This window comes from Micromys minutus (genome assembly GCF_963924665.1).
Source record: "Micromys minutus genome assembly, chromosome: 5".
In the NCBI taxonomy this organism is placed as follows: Eukaryota; Metazoa; Chordata; class Mammalia; order Rodentia; family Muridae; genus Micromys; species Micromys minutus.
Window position 1 is genome coordinate 58,625,827 of NC_137974.1, and position 14,938 is coordinate 58,640,764.

The 14,938-nt window shown below is 53.4% G+C and overlaps 1 pseudogene across 1 annotated transcript; it reads left to right on the plus strand.

Annotated features, from left to right (window-relative positions):
• Window positions 1-3,885: 3,885 nt before the first annotated feature.
• Window positions 3,886-4,641, plus strand: LOC308421157 (annotated as a pseudogene). Its single transcript has 2 exons — window positions 3,886-4,091; window positions 4,544-4,641. The product of its transcript is annotated as an uncharacterized misc_RNA (transcript).
• Window positions 4,642-14,938: the final 10,297 nt, after the last annotated feature.

The following is a 14,938-nucleotide window of genomic DNA, read 5'->3' on the forward strand; positions in this document are numbered from 1 at the left end:
AGTATTTACCTGTCAGCCGCTGATATCAAGGAATAAGGAAGCGGGGAGGGTGCCCCTAGAGTACTGCACGTTACAGCCTCCCAATCCTCCCAGAACAGACTCTATGTTCACCCTAACACACCCTCGCCAGAAGTGTGGGCAGAGCCCTGCCAGATCCCGGACACCCAAGGGAGTAGGATCTGTGTGTGCAGGTGACAGAGAAAGGGAAGTGACTGGGTCCCTTGGGAGGTTCTATCCAGAGGAAAGAGAGGTCCAAACCCTCTAGTGTTTTGCCTCTCCAGGCCCTTACAGGGGGTTTCATGGGGCCTGCCTTAGGTACAGGCTCCTGGAGGAAACATGGTAATCTCTTATGGCCAAGGACCTTCGGTTTCAGTCTTCTTTCCGCTCCCAGCCCAGTTCCTGGTTTATTACAGGGCAGTGACCCCATTGGGCGAGCCAATCGATGCATCGCAACACCCCTACTACAAGAAGAGCCTACTATGCGCCAGGAACAGTGCTATTGGGGTGGAAGATTTAAGAGGCCTAGGTAAAGATTGCACTGATTGGAAAGGGTGTGCGTATGCCGAGGGACCCTGGGAGAGGGGCTGGTGGCTACCGCTGAACATCACCAGCCCCGCAGCCGCGCGCGGACAAACCGCGCGCTCCGGGACGCGGCGCCGCGCACGCGCGTACTCCTCCGCTCCCCCGCCCGCGCGGCCCCGGGCTCTCCCCCGCGCGCGCGCGCGCGCACTCGCGGCCTCCCTTGTGCGGCTCCTCCATTCGCTACGTGCAGAATGGGCCGTCGGCAGCAGCTGCAGCGCGGGGTGGGAGGGGGAGGAGGGGAGGGGGAGGCGGCGCTCGGCCTGGGGGAGGGGCCGCGCCGCGCCGGCGGGGAAGGGGCTGGGAAGAGGGGCCCGGCCCCCCGAGCGAGCCGACCAGGGGGACAGTCCGGGTGGGCTCCGGGCTCGGCCCGGGTCCCCCTCCCCCTCCAACTCCTTTCTGCCAGGCCATTTCGGCCATCCTCCTGCTCCCTTCCCGAGATTCCTAGCAGGGAGCGGACCCAGAGGTTGGTTGGGGTTTTTGTTTTGTTTTAACCCCTTCTGTGTTCCTCTCCCAGAACCTAGACCCCCCGGACGCAGGAAAGAATAGCCCCTGCTGTCACCTCCCTCCCTTTCTGTCCCAACCAGTGTCAAGCTTTTGTGTGAATCAACCCAATTGTAACCCCTTCCCCACTCGGCCTACCATGAGGCAGAGTTTCTGAAAGGTGCTGAGGCCACACTCTCCCCTTCCTCCTACCCACTTGGAGGCAGAATGGATCCCCAGGACATAGTTCCCAGCATTTCCACGTGGAAAAGGCCGGTATCAGACCACCCCACACCCCCAAACCAGACACAGAAAGATCTAGTGGAGCCTGCTGCTGCCCAGACCGACTGAATCGGCCGGAATTCAGTGATGTTACAACTATGGGCCACTGTAGCAGGTGTGTACCTGTTTATAAAGGGTTCCCCAGGAACAGAACGGTGAGAGACCACCATGGGCTGAATTCTATAACCCATGAGCTGTCTTGCCAGGATTCCAGATGTGGCCCAAATATCCACAGCAGTCCCTCCCATGGGGTGGGACACCAGCTATTCTATGCAGCCCCTCCCAACCCCTCTTCCAAGGTCAGGGAAGGAAAACTGGTCATCTCTCTAGTACGCCTTCCCCATTCAAGATACTGGCAGAGGCGATGATTTCCCCACCCCACCCCCCAAAGCCATCAAACGCTTTTTCCTGCCCAAAGCCACCTGGGTCTAACTTCTAATACTGACAGGTTAAGTCTAGATCACCGGGGGAGGGGAGGAGGCAAACTTCCTTGAAAGGAGGGGGGGGGGGCGAGAGAGACAGACAGAGAGAGAGAGAGAGAGAGAGAGAGAGAGAGAGAGAGAGAGAGAGAGAGATTGGACTCACTAGCCCTACACAAGCAAGGAAGGATTCTCTGCCCACCTCCCTGGTGGCCTCAGTCCTTGGGTAGCGCCCTCTGCTGGCCAGTATGAAGTGCCGGAAAGAACAAAGTCCTACAAATACACTTAGGTCTGAGGAAGAAGGGGACAAGTGAAAACTTTTAGCTCCCCTATCAACCGTCGGAGCATACATAAAGAAGCATCCCTAGAAGTGAGTTAATTGTGACCGGCTCTACATGGACCTAGGGGTTAAGCAAGCTGGCAAACAGACTTTTGACACCCCAGAAGTAGCACTTCCTGCCCTGAATAAGCTCAGTTGCCCTCTGCCCCTGAAACCCTTGTTCCCGCCAGAGGGCCTTCCCTGCCACCTCCTACAAGGGCAACATGCTAGAAGGAGCAGCTATGGCTAGTCCCCTAGAACTTAGGAGCTTAAAGAGAGGGCACCTCAAGACGGAAGCCTGCAACTGACAATTTCCCCTCCGTTTCCCATACACACAAGAGATCCAAGCCCAGATCCCTGCTATACAGGACTCAAGGTAGAATTAGGCCCTGAGTCACAGCCTGGCATGAGCTTGCCTGACCAAGAAAGGCCAGCTTGTCCAGAGGTGAGACCTGGGTCATAACCTATCATTCTACCTCCAATGCCAGGTATCCCTCCCCTCACGTCCCACACGTGGGGTCAGGGCGGGGCCTGGGATGGACTGGGCTGAGCTAGTGCTGAGGCCAGTAAGGGGTGGAGCAGTCAAAAGACGTAGGAGGGATCAAGGTTAGAGAGGGGAGGGACATTTAAAGTCTGCTGTCCCTGAGTCCTGGGTGACGGAGGCCACAAGTGTCCCCCAGGACCGGTGGCTTCTGGCTTATCCTCTGACTATTGCTTCTCCAGTTCTTCACCCAGCTGCCTTACCCCGACAGATGACAGCTCCTGACCTTCACAGGCCCTTAAAGACCTGGAGCTCGGGCACTACCTCCACTTGGCAGCCTGATCGAGCCGGAGAGCCAGGCTTGTCTGCACCACCCCCATGAAGCACATGACCCGGTGGGCTTCCTTTGTGGCCCCCTGCATTACTTAGCTGACTCACTGATCCACCTAAGTGACCAAGTCCCCTTTCAAACTCAGGCAGCCTAGGAAGACTCCTAGGGGCAGTGCTGAAACCCAGGAGGAACAGAGATCTAGACACTTTAATTGGAGGTAATTAGTTAATCTGCTCTGAAAGCGGTGGGGGAGGGGAGGAAGCTTTGAGGAAAGAAAACTCTACTGGTAGTCTGGTGAGTCTTTGGGGACCGGAACTCCTCTGCCCATGCACCCACTTTAGAGGCCTTTCCTTTCAACCCCAAGGCAGATCCAGGCCCAGAACAGACGGGGGCCAGCTTTGTATACAACAAAGCAGGTGCCCTGGGTTTGGTGACGATCACCTTGGAGAGCAAGCCAGGAGAAAACCGAAAAAAAGGAAGCTAGGGAGATGCAGGGACTCCAGGATGAAAACTGGTCCCTCTCTGTCACCTCGGTTTGCACCCTGCCCAAGGTCACAGACAGCCCTACAAGTTAGGAAGCAGTGCGCTCCCAGCCCAAAGGCTAGCTTCGCTATTTCGGCAGCAAGAAGCCATTCCCATAACGGGGAAAGGGGCGCCGGAGGACAGAGCCTTAACCGGGGCCCCAGGGGGTGTGTCCTCGGCCCCAACGCGACGCCGGCAGGCAGCGTGGCGGGGACTCTGGCCGACAGCCTCCCGCGCGGTCCGGAGCAGCTGACCCGCTGGCGGGCGGCCAAGTTGCGGCGGGCCGGGAGGCAGCAACGTGCGGCGCGGCATGTCGCGGGCGCGGAGACAGGGAGCTGTGGGGGCGGACCGGCGCGCCGCCTCCCCCCTCCCGGCCCTGGCCCATTCATAAAACCCAAAAGCATTGCCCGGGCCTGGCAAGCTTGGACTCCTAATTGCAAACTCATTAAGAAGTTTGCATCTCATTTGCATGGAAATCATTTCCTGAGCCCTCAACAGAGAACTGTCCTCTCTGTCCATCAAGTATACTGTGCCCGGTTCGACCCATCTACAGAGTGGGACAGAAGGGGGCCTGTCTCTTTCCAGTGCCCCCTCCCCATCCTACCCATTGGAAGTCCTGGAAAAGGGGGCGGTTGGCAAAGCACCCACCAGCAAGGAACCCTGCCTGCGTCCCAGGTGAGCTGGCTCTGCCCCCGTGGGTCCAAGTGAGGGAGGTGCCCGCCAAGTCATTTGCCCCCCGGCCTGGCCGTGCCCAGGGAAGGGAGGAGGCGGTAGGCATTGGTCCGAAGCAGCTGGTTCTACCTGGCAAAAGTAGGACTGGTGGGTGAGGCTGTTCGTGCCCAGCCTCACGTACCTCCCTGCTACAGGCCGTGCCCCCACCCCCACACCCCTTACCCCACAGAACAAGCGTTCAGTGACTCCAGACACAGACACCCAGTCACAGCTCACAAAGGCACCCACAACTGGGCCAGCCTGTCAAAGCCACCCTCCAGTCACTCTCGATGGCAGATAGGTCCTTCACAAGCCATTTGTCCAGGGTTGGGGGAGAGCCTTGTCCTGCGGAAATGAACCCAAAGAGGGGGTGCTCCCTTATGAACATGTGACCTCCCACACCTTCTTTCCTACAACTCCTTTTGGAAGCCCTCAAGTTCTGGCTCTGCAGAAGGACCTGCCCTGCCCAGACAGTGGGAACTAAGTGACCTCATCAGACTCAGGAGGAAAATGAAACCGGCAAGGACAGTACTCCTAGACTGTTCAGAGCTGGTCTCTGCCCCGGTCCTTCATATATGTAGTTGAGAAGGGGCTTCCATAGTGTTCCGTGTGGAGAGTGGGGAGATACTCAACTATTATAAGTGAAACAGAACGGTCTAAAATCCAGGAAATCGGATTTTGTTTAGGACATAGAGTCCCAGTTCTGTGTCACCTGCAGTAGCAGAGATGAACTCACTCGTTCAGCATTTGGAATGTAAAATAAAAACCAGCTCTTGTCCCTGGCTCACTGCACCTCTCAGTCCCCACTCCCCATCCCAAGACAGTGGGCAGCCCAGCTCCCACTTCCCACTCGTGGCCTGAGGTTTCTCCCTCCCTTTGCTAGGCTATAAAAGTTAAGCAAGGTGGCCATGCTGAGTGCGGCTTAACTGCCCCTTTCTTCCACTTTCTGCCACAATCGGATTGTCAGGAGAGAAATGTATACATCGTGCAGGCGTGCTGGGAAAAAAGCACTAGAAAACCTACGCATTTCCTAATGTATCTCATCCCTTCTCCCAAACTGCATGAGTATATTTCACCGAAGGGGGTAGGCAAGATAAAAATATGTAAAAATGCGTAAGTTTTTTAGCATGGTCATGCACATCTTTGATCCCAATACTCAGGAGGTAGAGGCAGTCGGATCTCTGAATTCCAGGCCAGCCTGATCTACAGATCGAGTTCCAAGACAGCCAGGGCTACACAGAGAAACCCTATCTAAAAACAAACGAACAAAAACTTGAGTCGCAAGTGCACATGTAGAAAACTTTTCTTTTTTAATTGCTAGGACACAAAATTAAAAACCCCTTGAGAAGTCACTGGTCTAAGTGTGAGGTGGTGCTGTGTGGGGTTGGCTTGTTCAATCCATCTTAGTATCTGGCTGGGAAAGAAGGAGATGCCAGGGACAAAGTAGAGCGGTAGCAAATCTACCTGTAAATCCTTTACAGATGTAGAAACAGAAATAAGCCTGGGCTGGGAGATTACTCAGAGGAAAACATGGGCAGAGAATGTCTTCCACATACTCTGTCTACAACCTGCCTGTGCATGACTCCAGGTACCCTCAGGCAGCCTGACCCCCTTCTTCCATCTTCTGGGCTCAATATGGGTGCCCCAAGAGCACAGCCAACAAAAAAAAGGGGGAGGGGATTAAAAAAACTCTAACCACAACCATCGAACACACATGGAGAGGCCCATGGCTCCAGTTGCATATGTAGCAGAGGATGGCCTTGTCTGGCATCAATGTGAGAAGAGGCCTTTGGCCAGGGAGGGCATGTTTTCCTAATTTAGGGGAAGCCAAGGCACTGAGGTGGAGAGGGTGATTGGGAAAGGATGCATCTTCGTGGAGACAAGTGGAGGGGAAAGGGGGTGGGAGGGAGGGGATAACATTTGAAATATAAATATATAGAGTATCTAATAAAATTAAATAAAAAACAAACAAACAAACAAAAACCACCAACCATACCACTCCCAACCTTACAGGAAGCCTGCCTCAGCTTGACATTCTAGAACTTTCCAGAAACCCACGTGTTGTGGGAAAAGGGATCTGGGTTCGGAGGACTCAGTCTTCCTTTAAGTGGGTGACAGGTGTGAGCACCAGTTTTCTCATTGTGATGTGGAACTGGCTAGTCATGCTATTGCACAGGGCTGCTGTGGGTACTGGCTGGTCTGCTGTGTTTACAGGATCTGGCTTGCAGGGATTGGGGGGGGGGGTGGGAGATGTCATCCTGTAAGAGTCCGTGTGCCACAGGTGCCACATAAAGAAACTGTATACATCCCAAGACAGAGGAGAACAGATTGCAAACTGTTCAACATCAAAATCTAAAGTGAGTTTCTTACCCGTGTCATCTGGGTTCCGGGAAGGTGTGTTACTGCAAACCCCTTCCCACAGCAACTACCTGACCAGCCCAGCCAACTGTACCACTGCTCTAAGGCCACCATCTCCCCAGAGAGCTCCTAACTTTGCCACCACGAGGCAAAACCTCACTTCAAGTATGAGCTGAGGCTGACACCTAGTGGCCATTTCTGTAATTGCAGTGCCCTTAGGCAAATCAGGTTAGCTTCCACAGAGCCACAGACACACCCAGCCTGGCTCCAAAACCCACTCAGCCTGGCTCCAAAACTCCAGCTCCTTTGGGTAGAAGCATGATCTAGAAGTTTCTATACTACTGTCCCTGCTGTTGTAGCTCCCATCCCAGACAGAAGCAGAACTAGCTAGCACTCCCCCACGCTCACTTCTCACTCTGATTGGTATCACAAGGGGAACCCAAGGCACAGAGAGGTGACCCACACCTCTCTGTCACATAGCTCCTGCACACACAGATGAGATGAATAGAGATGACATTCAACAAACAGGACACCAGTCAGGAAGTTTCCAGGGGACAGAGGAGAGCAAAAGGAAATGACTTGGCCTGGGCTTAGAAACGTCAAGTCCCAGCTTGTGGGGTGAGCTGCATCCAGGGCCTGCCATTCACTGAGCCGTGGACTCTTTAACTGTGCCATAGGACGAGTCTCAAGCTGACTGACTATGGCCATCCCCTGTGCTGGGTTTCTGGCCAGCCATGCTTGCCCAGTTCTGAGCAACAGGGGAACCAAGACCAGCCAGGGTAGGGCTGAGGCAGCTTATTTTTCAGACTCTTCCTTAATGATCTTGGCACAACTATCTTCAGATCTCTGCACGTCAGATGCCAGTGCCCTCAGAGCAGCTCCCTGCCCCTAGGCTTCTCCAGAGAAACCATTTAACCTCTTGGCCTGGACCCATAGTGGTCTCCTTTCCTCCAGTGCCCCCCTAGGAGTATACCAGACAGCCCTTTCTGGGGTTCCATAGCAGGCTTGTGGCTCCTTAGTCTCTGACCCCAGACCTGGCCCCTAGGGCAGAGGAGGGAAGGCCACAAGGAGCTTAACCCCAACAGGATGAAGGCGCCATAATTAAGGTCAGGTGGTTGGCTCAGCCTGCGGAAATCTCTGGCTTAGTATGGATGGGGGGATCAACGGGGGAGGGGGTGTTAAGAGCAGAAGTGAAGGGGCAGAAGAGGCCAGAGATCCAAGGGTTTAGGCCCTAGCCATCCCCTGAAGGAGCCCATTAGGGACACCTGCACATAGTCCCCTCCCTCTCCAAAGTGTCAACCCTGATTGAAGAAGGGTGACACAGACTGTCCCTCCCCTGCTCGAGGTCCTGATGCTTCCTCAGGCTGGGGTGCACCAGTATCAGCCCTTCCAGTGCCTTTGGCAGGGAGAGAGCCATGTGGGAAAGGCTGGCCCCTGCAATCCCAGGGCAGCCCAGGCCGGGGCCCCATTTGTAATCTCAGCATCACCTCCACTGTGGAATGTAACACCCAAGAGATGAAGCAGGGCAGAGCAGGGCAAGAACCTTCGTGGGGGTGCTCCTTAGCTCCCCTAAAGACTGTAACTGAAGGGAAGAAAAACGCCCTTTCTTCCCCATTCGTGTCTGAGTCTGTGGCAGGGGTATGACCCAGGCTAAAGTCTCAAGCTGGTGGCTTGATCAGATGTCCCCCCCTGGAGCCATCATCACTCACTAGAAGAGGCAGGTCTAACACAGACGTGTCTCAGGCCACGTGCAGGAGAACCCCCATACAATGCTGGAATGAGAAGCTGGGAATGCAGACCTCACACCCCTCCTCCAGGGCAGGATTGTGGTGGCCTGAAATCCTCACAGTTGCACGTGCAGACAGACACACACACAGAGGTGCATGCACACGCTCCAGGGCATGAGTCCCTGCACGTCCCCGGAGCTCAGAGTCACAGCCCCTTCCCTCCCCTCTGATAACTTAGAACTTTCCAGCAGGGTTTGTACCAGGCTGGCTGCCAGGGCCCAATTCTCTGGTCTTCCTGGACCATTAGAGGAGGTCTTGCTCCTGCTCAGTCTCAGGGACCCGGTGTCTCCAAGATCACTCCACTGTGGGGTAGAGCCTGCAAAAGAATGTCACTGGCTTTGTGTACCAGTAACTACTGCCGGCATCCCAGGGACACTGGGAACACAGGGAACACAGAAAGATGGGAGGAAACAAGCTCTGGAAGGGCCAGCAGGGCTGGGACAGAGGTTGGGGGAGCAAGAAAAATGGAGGGTCTGTGTTACGAAAGAAAGACCACAGGAGACCTGGAGCCAGGGGACCACAGAGCTAGGGGATGGAGCCCTGTCTTTGCATGGTGTAGCAAGGCGAACACCGTCTACTACCAGGCTGGAATCTGCCCAAAGACTTCCAGGGGGCCTTACAGATCTCTCCTGGCCAAGAAGCCCATGGTGTTCGGAACAGGGGTTGGGGACAAGGTCCCAGAGAGGAAGGCCTTATTCCAGCTCACTCAGAATGAAGGCAGAGATGGGTCACCTGGCCCTGGCCTCTATGAGGCTGTCTGCCCCATTTAGAAAGGCAAGACAGGGACAAAGGACCCTTAAGCCCAAGAGGACAAAGGCCTTGCTTGAAGCCACAGCTGCAGACATGACAGGGGAGAGCTCGGGTGCCATTGCCACCCAGGGCTCCCACTAAGTCCTTGCCAGGCCTGGGAAATTGTCCTGCTTAGAGCAGAAGTCTCCTCCCTGGGGAAGCCTACTCTGGCCGGCACTGCAGTCCTGCTCTGTGGCCCAGCTGAGCTCTGGCCTAAGGACACACACTCTTCCCACTTGAAGCTTTTGCTGCTAGATCCAGGGCCTTCATCAAGTTGGAGACCCCAGTGCTGACATCAAGGTCCAACCTATCATGAGTATGTATGGACCAGCCCTGAGCTTGCCAGCAAAGAACCTCCCCCCACACCCCGGAAAATATCCAGAGCACTGAGCACTGTCATATGCCACCCTGGCCTGTCCCTCCCCTGGACCTGGGTGCATGTCAAGAGCAAGTTCCTGGTGCAGGCTGTACCTTGTCTCTGACACCTGGCATTTAGCAAAAAGGGCAGAGACAGTGAGAAGGGCCTGTCTGCGCCATCCACTCCTGAGGAGCCTGCAGGAGGGAGTCCGATTTCAAAGAACCCGAAGAGGACAGAATGACAGCAGATGCTCCTGGGGTCAAATGGATCTTGGGTAATGTCCTCCACTAAGGAGGCTCTGCAAAGTAGAGATCCTTTCCCAAAAGAGAAGAGGGACAGACAGGAGAGTGACAGAGACAAAACTCCAAAGCTAATAAACACAGAGAGGAATGCCAGCCATTGGCTCGAGGGTATGGTCCCAACACTTAACTAAGGCAGGAGAATATCAGGAGTTTGAGGCCAGCCTGGGCTACATAGCAAATTCTGGCCCAGCCTGGACCACAGAGTGTACCCATCTGGGGTACATGCAGCAATCTGAAGCAACAAGGATGGTAACAAGGGTACAAAACAGTGATGTTTACCAATGTTTAGAAAATAATAACAGACGTTTGAAACATAGCCAGGCTCACTTGCAGGAACCACATAAACAGAGGTACAGGCTACGCTGAGGGAGCAGGGAAGGAAGGAAGGAAGGGAGGAAGGAAGGAAGGAAGGAAGGAAGGAAGGAAGGATGTGAGGAAGGAAGGAAGGAAGGATGTGAGGAAGGAAGGAAGGAAGGAAGGATGTGAGGAAGGATGTGAGGAAGGAAGGGGCGGAAACGGACAAATACAGTGGGCTAGGGAGACAGGACCGTGGGAAATGCTTGCTGCAGAAGCGAAAAGACCTGTTCAGATTCTCAGCACTGACAGACAAACCAGGCACAGTGGGCTAGGGAGACAGCTCAGTGGGTAGGAGCGCTCGCTGCTCTTCTAGGGGACCCATGTCAGGTGGCTGGAGACTGCCTGCAACTCCTGCTCCAGAGGATATACTTCTTTTGATCTCCATGGGCGTGTGTGCACACTCACACAGAAGTAAAAAGGATACTTGGGTATTTGCATACACAACACACACACACACACACACACACACACACACGGAAATTAAAATTAAAAATTAAAGATCTGGGGGTTTGCTGGTCAGTCTAGCAAGTTCCAGGTTCAGTAAGAGACTCTGTCTCAAAAAAGGAAACAAAAAATAAAATAAAATAAAATAAAGGGTGGGCGGGACTGGAGAGACAGGCCAGCGGTTAAGAGCACTGGCTGCTCTTGCAGAGGACCTGAGTTCATTTCCCAGCAACCACATGTAGCTCACAGCCATCTGTAACTGCAGCCCCAGGAGATCTGATGCCTCCTCTGTATCTACAGACGCTGTACAAACATCATGCAGATATACAAGAAGGCAAAACACCCATACACATAAAATAAAGATAAATTTTTTAAAAAGAAGGTGAAGAAAGGACAAAAATAGATGCCCCATCCAGGAATGTACCCTTCCCTCCCTGAGTGTGTGTGTGTTGTGTATGTGTGTGTGCGCTTGTGAGTCTGAGCATATATGTGTGTGTATGATTGTGTGTGTGTGTCTGTTTGTGAGTCTGAGTGTGTGTGTTGTGTATGTGTGTGTGCTTGTGAGTCTGAGCATATTTGTGTGTGTGTCTGTGCATATATGTCTGTGTTTGTGAGTCTGAGTGTGTGTGTGTATGAGTGTGTGTGTGTGTGTGTGTGTGTGTGTGTGTGTGTACAGAATAAAAAAACCAGAAAGGTAGCAGGTGCCACCACCTAACTCACCTTAACCCTGCACCTCTCACCCACAAGGGAAGCAACAGCCACCCTGGCCCTCAGCACAGGTTCAGACAGAACCAAGAGTTACAGTCACAAGTGGCATGACTTAAGGTGCCCACAGAGGTCACCTATCCCTCTGCCCCTCCAGAGCTCAGGGAAGAAGGGACTTCTTGGGCAGAGTGGAGCTATTCAGTTCAGAGGCCCATTTATGACCGGAAATGGAAAAGGAAGGAACCTGTAACCAAAAGCAAATGCTGAGAAAACGGGAGGCAAGCCCATCTCTTGTCACAAGCTCCAACAGTGACAAGCCGTTTCTCCCTGTCAGGAGTCCTTACTAAAGATAAAACTCTGAAATATCTGTGGAATAGAAAGCTGTCTCAGTCACACTACACACTACACAACAATCTAGGTCCGGGGGCTAGGAAAGGAGAGACCAGATTAACCTCAGGACCAGGCAACGATATTGCTAAAGTTTCTGCCTCTTTTCCAAAGGGCCCTTAAAGCCAGGGACAGAGGTGCCTGACTGGCGCTGTCACTACAGAGTGAGGCTCTGGGCTGGAACTCCAGTAGGTGTGGCCCTTGTTCTGGGCCTCACCCTGCACGTGGCTGGCTTCTCAACAACAGCACCTACCTGAAACAGGAAATGCCCCCAGTCACGCTCCTTCAGAGAAGGTCACTGCCCCAGCCTCCCCCACCTGGCTCCTCTCAGATGTTGCCTCTGCCTCTACAGGCTAACCAGGCCTCCAAACACCAGGTGAGCTGAGGAACGAATAAAGCCCGTTTGTTTACTAAGAGCCCATAAAAGTCACCAGGACCAGGGGAAGGGCCTGCAAGGCAAGGCCGAGCAGGCACAAAACACAGGAGCTGGCTTCAGCACAGGTGTGGGGCACCAGATCAACAGCTACCCAGCTCCACAAAGTCCAAGGCTGGTGACCAGTGTCCTCGTTTACTGTTCAGGGTGGTATCCCTGAGACACCCCTCCCCTTCAGCTCTTCTAGGTCCTGCGGCTGCACAGGGCTGGAGTTGGGAATCACAAGGGGCTCTGTGTGAGACAGATATAGCCAGAAAGGGAGAGCAAAGACACAGGGTGGCAGGAACCTTTATCTCTTTTCTTCTTTTAACTTTATTACATTTGTATTTGTTTTGTCTGCATGTGGGAATGGGGGTGTTTACAGAAGGCAGTTGGGAGGGGTCCTGGGGCTTGAACTCAAGTCTAAGCTGAACGGCACTTAACCACTGAGTGGTCTGTCAGGTCCCGTTAATCTTTATCCCAGGGACACAGAGGGGGTCAGGGGACATTAGGAAGAGATCAATAAGAAACCCCCACCCCCGAAAAAGTTGGGAGTCTTAGCCTTGCCTGGGCTGGCCTTCCATAATAACAATAAAAATAATAGTGTTGGTGTTGCCAATCTGCAAACCCCACCACACAGTTATGTGGCAACAGCCAAGCATGTTCCACCCCAATTACCTGGCACTATAAAAGCGGCTGCTTGCCCCCTCCCCATTCTCTTGCTCTCCCTCTTGCCTTCCTGCCCCCTTCCCTCCTCATTCCCTTCCCCCTCCTCTCTCCACATGATCATTGTCTCTATCTACTCCTCTCTCTCTCTCTCTCTCTCTCTCTCTCTCTCTCTCTCTCTCTCTCTCTGCCTCTACTATCCTCTTAACTCCCCTCCCACTGCCCTGAATAAACTCTATTCTATACTATACATTCCTGTGGCTGGTCCCTCAGGGGGAGGGGATACCTCAACATGGATCCACCAGAGGCACCCCATTCCCCCCACACCTCTCCACACCTCCATAGAACATACACCCCTATTATTTTCATCTGTAACACACAAGGCTGGGTTCCACCTTCTCTGAATGAATCTCACTTAGCTCTCAAGTCCAGAGGCTGGTGACAGCCAGGTTCCCATTCAGCAGGTGATCTCCCCAAAGCAGAGAGCACAGACAACTTCCCCCAAAGCCCTCTGTTTGGGAAGAGCAGAGATGTCTAGACGTTTCTGGCAGACTGTACTCAGTGCTTTAATCCTGTTCAACAGCCTGACTTGATACTTTTGATTCCTAGAATCTGACTGAAGATGACAAGGAGGGGCAAGGGCCCAGCTAAGGGTGATACCTGGGACATCCTCACCTTGGCCGCCCAGGGGAGCTCAGCTGTGGCAGCTCCTGAGGCCCTTTTACTGGGAAAACCTCGAGGCAGTCTTCAAAGGGGCCTCCCTTTATTTTTTTTTTTTAAAGATTTATTTATTATATTCGAGTACACTGTCACTGTCTTCAGACACCAGAGAAGGCATCAGATTTCATCACAGATGGTTGTGAGCCACCATGCGGTTGCTAGGATTTGAACTCAGAACCTTTGAAAGAGCAGTTGGTGCTCTTGACCACTGAGCCATCTCTCCAGCCCGGGGCCTGCCCTTTAAAGACACCCAGGTAATTTGTCACAACCCCCTCTGGGGGGTGGGGCCAAGGTGCCTAGAGGCCAGAGAAGGTTGTTAGGTCCCCTACAGCTGAAGTTACAGGAAGTTGTAAGCTTCTTGACAAGGATTCTGGGAACCAAACTCAGATCCTTTGGAAGAGAGAGCAACTAGTGTTCTTAACTACTGAGCCGCCTCTCTAGTCCCAAGGAAGTTTGCCGAGACCAGTAGCAAAACACCGGTGAGAGTCCCTTCTACTAGTGGCCTGTAGAGACACCCTCTCTCTCTGTATGCATCTGCGTGTGGTTCCCTACCAAGAGGAGGTTTTATAAAGGAACACTGATCTCACAATGGGAGCCTTCACTCTCAGGCCGTGCAACCCACAAGAAAACGTTGACCTCTCTGGGCCTTCATTTCTGTTACAGAGCTGTTACACTGTTCTAAGAAAGTCGTGTAGGGCAAGTATACAACCTTGAGCTTATGCATAGAGACAGCAACGCAGCCGCCCCCAACTGGTATTAATGCTGCCTTGGGTTAGCCCAACCCAGCACTGAGCGCTGATGCAGGAGGAATGGCAGCTGGTTTTCTTCTGTCTGCCTCAGCGTTTTGCACAGGTGTCACACACAGTGGGTGCTCTTATGCCAGAGCCCCTGAAGCCGATCATGAACTGAGCGTGCTTGGCTTTGCAATTTCGGGGGTGCTCTTGGGAGAACTGGAAAGGTTGTGGGCCAGCAGGGCAGGAAAAAAGAAAAGAGGTTTTAGATGATGGTTCTGGCTGGTCCCGTGGCAACGTCGGGGTGTAAGTTATGTCTCAGGGTTGTCCCCATTCCAAGTCCAGACAGGGAAGAGATGCATTTCCAAGACTGTCCACTATGCGGCAGTAGCTGAGTACTCTGAGGGGCATTCCGCTAGGAAGGCAAAGGTCTGGCACGAATGGATAGAAACACAAAGAGGAGGGCGGAAAATGCTGCCCTCGTGAATTTCAGCTCTACCTCCGAGTGCAGAAGTTCGGTGTAACATCCCGCGTGCTCAGAGAAGAGGGTGAGGACGCTAAGAGGAGCTCCTGTAACTTAGGCTGAAGAATTCTTGCTGGTCAGAGCCAGGCGGCCCAAGAAGCAGCCAATCTCAGGCAGGATTTCACAAGTGCTAGGGTCATTGACCTTGTCTTGGGACCCTGCTGTGTATCTAACAGTTAAATCCTTCACAAGATCTCTCATCTAACTCTCCCACGGCTGGTTCAGTGTCAATTTAGAAAGGAGCAGAAATGAGTGAGGGACCTGCTTTGCAA